The 8,608-nt window shown below is 42.9% G+C and overlaps 1 long non-coding RNA gene across 1 annotated transcript; it reads right to left on the bottom strand.

Moving 5' to 3' along the window:
- Window positions 1–5,034: 5,034 nt before the first annotated feature.
- LOC148297699 (uncharacterized) lies at window positions 5,035–7,051 on the bottom strand. The gene is made up of 3 exons (XR_015833129.1): window positions 7,031–7,051; window positions 6,071–6,134; window positions 5,035–5,226 (listed from the first exon to the last, which is right to left on the bottom strand). It is a non-coding gene; the product is annotated as an uncharacterized LOC148297699 (long non-coding RNA).
- Between the last annotated feature and the right edge of the window lie 1,557 nt (window positions 7,052–8,608).

Genomic DNA, 8,608 nt, shown 5'->3' on the forward strand with positions numbered 1-8,608 from the left:
ATATGGAATACACCAACCACTCCAATTAGGAACGAACTGCCGTTGAACTTGAATTGTCCAATTTCTCACACCTATTGATTTCGGATCAAGCCCAAAACTTGGGCAACATCATAATACGGTGGGAGGAGTCATTTGGTGAGTTTTGAGTGAAATCCAATCGCTAGAAATATGGAATACACCAACCACTCCAATTAGGAACGAACTGCCGTTGAACTTGAATTGTCCAATTTCGCACATCTATTGATTTCGGATAAAGCCCAAAACTTGGGCAACATCATAATACGGTGGGAGGAGTCATTTGGTGAGTTTTGAGTGAAATCCAATCGCTAGAAGTATGGAATACACCAACCACTCCAATTATGAACGAATTGCCGTTGAACTTGAATTGTCCAATTTCTCACACCTATTGATTTCTGATCGAGCCCAAAACTTGGGCAACATCATAATATGGTGGGAGGAGTCATTTGGTGAGTTTTGAGTGAAATCCAATGGCTAGAAGTATGCAATACACCAACCACTCCAATGAGGAACGAACTGCCGTTGAACTTGAATTGTCCAATTTCTCACACCTATTGATTTCGGATCGAGCCCAAAACTTGGGCAACATCATAATATGGTGGGAGGAGTCATTTGGTGAGTTTTGAGTGAAATCCAATCGCTAGAAGTATGGAATACACCAACCACTCCAATTAGGAACGAACTGCCGTTGATCTTGAATTGTCCAATTTCTCACACCTATTGATTTCGGATCAAGCCCGAAACTTGGGCAACATCATAATACGGTGGGAGGAGTCATTTGGTGAGTTTTGAGTGAAATCCAATCGCTAGAAATATGGAATACACCAACCACTCCAATTAGGAACGAACTGCCGTTGAACTTGAATTGTCCAATTTCTCACAGCTATTGATTTCTGATCGAGCCCAAAACTTGGGCAACATCATAATATGGTGGGAGGAGTCATTTGGTGGGTTTTGAGTGAAATCCAATCACTAGAAGTATGGAATACACCAACCACTCCAAGGAGGAACGAACTGCCGTTGAACTTGAATTGTCCAATTTCTCACACCTATTGATTTCGGATCAAGCCCAAAACTTGGGCAACATCATAATACGGTGGGAGGAGTCATTTGGTGAGTTTTGAGTGAAATCCAATCTCTAGAAGTATGGAATACACCAACCACTCCAATTGGGAACGAACTGTTGTTGAACTTGAATTCTTCAATTTGGAACACCTATTGATTTTGGATCGGGCCCAAAACTTGGGCAACATCATAATATGGTGGGAGGAGTCATTTGGTGAGTTTTGAGTGAAATGCAATCGCTAGAAGTATGGAATACACCAACCACTCCAATTATGAACGAACTGCCGTTGAAATTGAATTGCCCAATTTCTCACACATATTGATTTCTGATCGAGCCCAAAACTTGGGCAACATCATAATATGGTGGGAGGAGTCATTTGGTGAGTTTTGAGTGAAATCCAATCGCTAGAAGTATGGAATACACCAACCACTCCAATTAGGAACAAACTGAAGTTGAACTTGAATTATCCAATTTCTCACACCTATTGATTTCGGATTGAGCCCCAAACTTGGGCAACATCATAATTTGGTGGGAGGAGTCATTTGGTGGGTTTTGAGTGAAATCCAATCGCTAGAAGTATGGAATACACCAACCACTCCAATTAGGAACGAACTGCCGTTGAACTTGAATTGTCCAATTTCGCACATCTATTGATTTCGGATCAAGCCCAAAACTTGGGCAACATCATAATACGGTGGGAGGAGTCATTTGGTGAGTTTTGAGTGAAATCCAACCACTAGAAGTATGGAATACACCAACCACTCCAATTAGAAACGAACTGCCGTTGAACTTGAATTGTCCAATTTGGAACACCTATTGATTTCGGATCGGGCCCAAAACTTGGAAAACATCATAATACGGTGGGAGGAGTCATTTGGTGAGTTTTGACTGAAATCCAATCGCTAGAAGTATGGAATACACCAACCACTCCAATTAGGAACGAAGTGCCGTTGAACTTGAATTGTCCAATTTGGAACACCTATTGATTTCGGATCGGGCCCAAAACTTGGGCAACATCATAATATGGTGGGAGGAGTCATTTGGTGAGTTTTGAGTGAAATCCAATCGCTAGAAGTATGGAATACACCAACAACTCCAATTAGGAACGAACTGCCGTTGAACTTGAATTGTCCAATTTCGAACACCTATTGATTTCGGATCGGGCCCAAATCTTGGGCAACATCGTAATATGGTGGGAGGAGTCATTTGGTGAGTTTTGAGTGAAATCCAATCGCTAGAAGTATGGAATACACCAACCACTCCAATGAGGAACGAACTGCCGTTGAACTTGAATTGCCAATTTCTCCCACCTATTGATTTCGGATCGAGCCCCAAACTTGGGCAACATCATAATACGGTGGGAGGAGTCATTTGGTGAGTTTTTAGTGAAATCCAATCGCTAGAAGTATGGAATACACCAGCCACTCCAATTAGGAACGAACTGCCGTTGAATTTGAATTGTCCAATTTGGAACACCAATTGATTCCGGATCGAGCCCAAAACTTGGGCAACATCATAATATGGTGGGAGGAGTCATTTGGTGAGTTTTGAGTGCAATCCAATCGCTAGAAGTATGGAATACACCAACCACTCCAGTTAGGAACGAACTGAAGTTGAACTTGAATTATCCAATTTCTCACACCTATTGATTTCGGATTGAGCTCCAAACTTGGGGAACGTCATAATATGGTGGGAGGAGTCATTTGGTGAGTTTTGAGTGAAATCCAATCGCTAGAAGTATGGAATACACCAACCACTCCAATTAGGAACGAACTGCCGTTGAACTTGAATTGTCCAATTTCTCACACCTATTAATTTCGGATCGAGCCCAAAACTTGGGCAACATCATAATATGGTATGAGGAGTCATTTGTTTAGTTTTGAGTGAAATCCAACCGCTAGAAGTATGGGATACACTAACCACCCCAATTAGGAACGAACCGCCGTTGAGCTTGAATTGTCCAATTTGGAACACCTATTGATTTCGGATCAGGCCCAAAACATGGGCAACATCATAATATGGTGGGAGGAGTCATTTGGTGAGTTTTGAGTGAAATCCAATCGCTAGAAGTATGGAATACACCAACCACTCCATTTAGGAACGAACTGCCGTTGAACTTGAATTGTCCAATTTCGAACACATATTGATTTCGGATCGAGCCCAAATCTTGGGCAACATCATAATATGGTGGGAGGAGTCATTTGGTGAGTTTTGAGTGAAATCCAATCACTAGAAGTATGGAATACACCAACTACTCCAATGAGGAACGAACTGCCGTTGAACTTGAATTGTCCAATTTCTCACACCTATTGATTTCGGATCGAGCCCCAAACTTGGGCAACATCATAATATGGTGGGAGGAGTCATTTGGTGAGTTTTGAGTGAAATCCAAACGCTAGAAGTATGGAATACACCAACCACTCCAATTAGGAACGAACTGCCGTTGAACTTGAATTGTCCAATTTCTCACACCTATTGATTTCGGATCGAGCCCAAAACTTGGGCAACATCATAATATGGTTGGAGGAGTCATTTGGTGAATTTTGAGTGAAATCCAGTCGCTAGAAGTATGGAATACACCAACCACTCCAATTAGGAACGACATGCCGTTGAAATTGAATTGACCAATTTCTCACACCTATTGATTTCGGATCGATCCCAAAACTTGGGCAACATCAAAATCTGGTGGGAGGAGTCATTTGGTGAGTTTTGAGTGAAATCCAAACGCTAGAAGTATGGAATACACCAACCACTCCAATTAGGAACGAACTACCGTTGAACTTGAATTGTCCAATTTGGAACACCTATTGATTTCGGATCGAGCCCAAAACTTGGGCAACATCAGAATATGGTGGGAGGAGTCATTTGGTGAGTTTTGAGTGAAATCCAATCGCTAGAAGTATGGAATACACCAACCACTCCAATTAGGAACGAACTGCCGTTGAACTTGAATTGTCCAATTTCTCACACCTATTGAATTCGGATCGGGCCCAAAACTTGGGCAACATCATAATATGGTGGGAGGAGTCATTTGGTGAGTTTTGAGTGAAATCCAATCGCTAGAAGTATGGAATACACCAACCACTCCAATTAGGAACGAACTGCCGTTGAACTTGAATTCCCCAATTTGGAACACCTATTGATTTCGGATCGAGCCCAAAACTTGGGCAACATCATAATATGGTGGGAGGAGTCATTTGGTGAGTTTTCAGTGAAATCCAATCGCTAGAAGTATGGAATACACCAACCACTCCAATTGGGAACGAACTGCCGTTGAACTTGAATTGTCCAATTTCTCACACCTATTGATTTCGGATCGAACCCCAAACTTGTGCAACATCATAATATGGTGGGAGGAGTCATTTGGTGAGTTTTGAGTGAAATCCAATCGCTAGAAGTATGGAATACACCAACCACTCCAATTAGGAACGAACTGCCGTTGAACTGGAATTGTCCAATTTCTCACACCTATTGATTTCAGCTCGAGGCCAAAACTTGGGCAACTTCATAATATGGTGGGAGGAGTCATTTGGTTAGTTTTGAGTGAAATCCAACCGCTAGAAGTATGGAATACACCATCCACTCCAATTAGGAACGAACTGCCGTTGAACTTGAATTGTCCAATTTCTCACACCTATTGATTTCGGCTCGAGCCCAAAACTTGGGCAACATCATAATATGGTGGGAGGAGTCGTTTGGTTAGTTTTGAGTGAAATCCAATCGCTAGAAGTATGGAATGCACCAACTGACAGGACCCGACCCAAATTCCACTTTGGAATCCGAGCCGAACCCTGTGCGTGTCCGACACCTGGCAGGTGCTGGACAAAATTGACCTTATTGCCCTTTTACTCAAAAGTGCTACTAAAAATGGAGTTTGACTTCTCCCGAAATTTCAGCAGAGTCTCCCCTGTAATTAGACCAAACCCAAAATTACACCTATCAGAAAAGCATGGAAAACTGTACACCAACTGCCAGCATGCAAAATAAATACATTCCAACAGTTAAGTATACTTCAAGGGCAATATCAGAGCTCTATACAGAAAACTACAAGTATAAAATAATTATACAAGTCCCTACGTCGTCAAGGAGTGTGGCAGAAGCTGGACTCGGCCCAATGGTGGCTCACTATGCACGCCTACTGCCTGGGGGCGCAAAACACGGAAAGGGTGAGTGGACCAAAAACAAAGCTTTAGAAACATAGTAGAGAAACATACTAACCCCCACTGTAAAAAAACTCAGTTATAAAACTAAACCATTTCTTATCATACTTGTACTGAAATCAAAGCGTACATATTTATATCTATAGATTTAATCACATACTTAAACAAACATTAAATTCTTAAAAGCATAGAAATCACTTTAATCTACCACCTAGGTGTACCCATTTATTAATCCGTCAATTCCGTTAGTTTCCGTCAATTCCATCCTCGTGCCACCGGAGCGACACGTCCTAGCAGACCTCGGGAAACACAAAGTCACCCGAGCCGCAATCCTCGCGGCATTCAGGGGACACTTGGTCCATCTGAGCCGCGTTCCTCACACCCACGGTTTGGGCGTCCCCGAAACTCGTGGGGCGGTGTCTAGCATGCTGACCTACCCGAAGGCAACTGGATGTCCGTCGACATCAATATAACCGAAGACAACCTTTTTATATCGAAGGCAACATATAACTGAAGGCAACCTTTAATATGCTTGGGTACCTAGGGTGGCTTTTAAGAAAATATAAAGTTCTGAAAAGTAAATAAGAATTTAATTTAATTATTATCAGCCCTTGAACTCTGCTGCCAATTTATCTGTTAATTATCTAACAATTCGGCTATGCCAAAAATCTCTAGGCACTCTCAACTCGGCAGCATATAAAATAAACATATAAAAACAACAATAAATCAAGTTGTTAAAACTCTGGGCAATGAATAACTTATTCAAGATCAAGAAATAAGATTAAATTGCATAAATTCATTTATGAAAACAAAAAGGTCCATTCACTGGTGATCTGAGCTAGCTGGACCTTTCGAAGGTCCCTCCTGCGGGTCACCTGGTGCCCGGGTGCCTGTATAGTCATCATAATATTCTATTAATAAATCTGCTCAATAAAATAATAATAAGTTAAAAACCCTCACCCCCGGCTCCTAAAGGTGCGTGCATCCTAATAAAGATTGTTCCTTTGCCCACACTAACTTTCCTCTCAGTGGATATGGTTTAGAAGTAGCTCGGGACTTAAAACGATAAAGTCCCTAAAAGTCAACTCAGGACCCCTTGGGGTCCACGGCCTCAAAACCCGCTCTGAAAATTGCTAGAGGTTCCCACATACCTAGGACACACGTCCCGAGAGTTTGGTCTCGATCGGACGGTAGGATTTCTCACGATCGCACGATCGGATAACGAATGGTTTTGCGTACTCCTAACCTTAGGGTTGGCCTTTTCAGAGTAACCGGGACTCCGATTAACGATCCGTCGAATCCTACACGACCCTGAAACTACCTAGATCAACATACTCCAGTTTGACTAAAATCCAACGGTCTGAACGTATTGAACCCAGAAATCGCACATTATGCGAGATCCGTTCGGGGTTCAAACGTTATCCGAATTAAGATCCGCGATTTGCTACGCGCTCGTGAGGATACGAGGATCATCCTAGAACCAAGAGTGGTCCCCAATACCTGGCTCGCGTGCCGTCCACGCGCCGGCAGCGCGTGGGTGTGCATAACAATTTCCGGCGGCCGGAAAATCTCCAAACCGCCGGCCCAAACTCCTAGTCCAGGTAAAACACCTAATTTGGAACTACTTTTGTTCTTGGACTATGGCCAAAAAGTGGCTGGAAGTTACTAAAATCGACGACGCAAACCGGCAGAAACTTAACTCGTAAATCGTCCTGTCAAACTTTAAAATCTCTGAAAACCTACCCAACCAGCAGCTAGAGCACGAAAATCAGTCGAAAAACCATACCTAATTCTTCCGATTTGGTGGTCGGAGGAGGGAGAACGAGAGGCTTGAAATTCGGAGAAAAACCAGCCAATTCCGGGCTGTTTCCGGTGGCTGTGGCGTCGGCGGAGGCAGGAGGAAGGTCGGAGCGGCTGTGGGTGCGACGCCGGTCAGGTCTTGGCTGGTCCGGTGCGGTTTGGTGGAGGTGGGTGGTGGCTGGGCTGGTTTGAATGAACAGTAACGGGTAGGGGGTTTTGCGCGAGGAAGAAGAGAATGAGGAGAGAGAGAGGTAATCTGATTTTAAAAAAAATCTGATTATTCGAAAATTACTTTTTTGTCCTTTTTCAGTATTTTGCTCGTAATTTCTTCGTTACCAGTCCAATTCGAGTCCACTACGTGTCTACGGACTCGTTTCGTCGTGCTCTACACAACGGTATAAGTAGTTTTCCCAAATTCTTCCCCAGTGAACAAGTCAATTTAAAACCTAATAAAATATTCTAAGGGTAGTTTAGTCTTTTTCCTTGTTAAAATATTAGTTAAATAATAATTAAGAATTGGGTTGTTACAATCTACCCCCCTTATGAAAATTTCGTCCTCGAAATTACATACCTGTCACTCGAAGAGGTAAGGATACCGGGCCCGCATCTGCTCTTCGGGTTCCCAAGTGGCCTCCTCCACGGTGTGACTCCTCCACAACACCTTTACTAGTGGAATCTCTCTGGACCGAAGGACCTGCATCTTCCAGTCCAGGATTTGAACAGGCTGCTATACGTAATTCAAATCATCCTTCAACTCTATAGGCTGATCCTCCAGTACATGGGATGGGTCTGGAATATATTTCCGGAGCATAGACACGTGGAACACATCAAGTAAACGGGAAAGATCTGCTGGCAAGGCAAGTCTGTAAGCTACTGGGCCCACACACTCCACAATCTCGTATGGTCCAATATAGCGAGGGCTTAGTTTTCCCCTAATCCCATTGAGTGAAATCCAACCGCTAGAAGTATGGAATACACCAACCACTCCAATTAGGAACGAACTGCCGTTGAACTTGAATTGTCCAATTTCTCACACCTATTGATTTCGGATCGAGCCCAAAACTTGGGCAACATCATAATATGGTGGGAGGAGTCATTTGGTGAGTTTTGAGTGAAATCCAATCGCTAGAAGTATGTAATACACCAACCACTCCAATTAGGAACGACGTGCCGTTGAAATTGAATTGACCAATTTCTCAAACCTATTGATTTCGGATCGATCCCAAAACTTGGAAAACATCAAAATATGGTGGGAGGAGTCATTTGGTGAGTTTTGAGTGAAATCCAATCGCTAGAAGTATGGAATACACCAACCACTCCAATTAGGAACGAACTGCCGTTGAACTTGAATTGTCCAATTTGGAACACCTATTGATTTCGGATCGAGCCCAGAACTTGGGCAACATCATAATAAGGTGGGAGGAGTCGTTTGGTTAGTTTTGAGTGAAATCCAATCGCTAGAAGTATGGAATACACCAACCACTCCAATTAGGAACGAACTGCCGTTGTACTTGAATTGTCCAATTTCTCACACCTATTGATTTCGGATCGGTCCCAAAACTTG

The sequence above is a fragment of the Prunus avium genome, chromosome 1, assembly GCF_965620075.1.
Source record: "Prunus avium chromosome 1, drPruAviu1.hap1.1, whole genome shotgun sequence".
NCBI lineage: Eukaryota > Viridiplantae > Streptophyta > Magnoliopsida > Rosales > Rosaceae > Prunus > Prunus avium.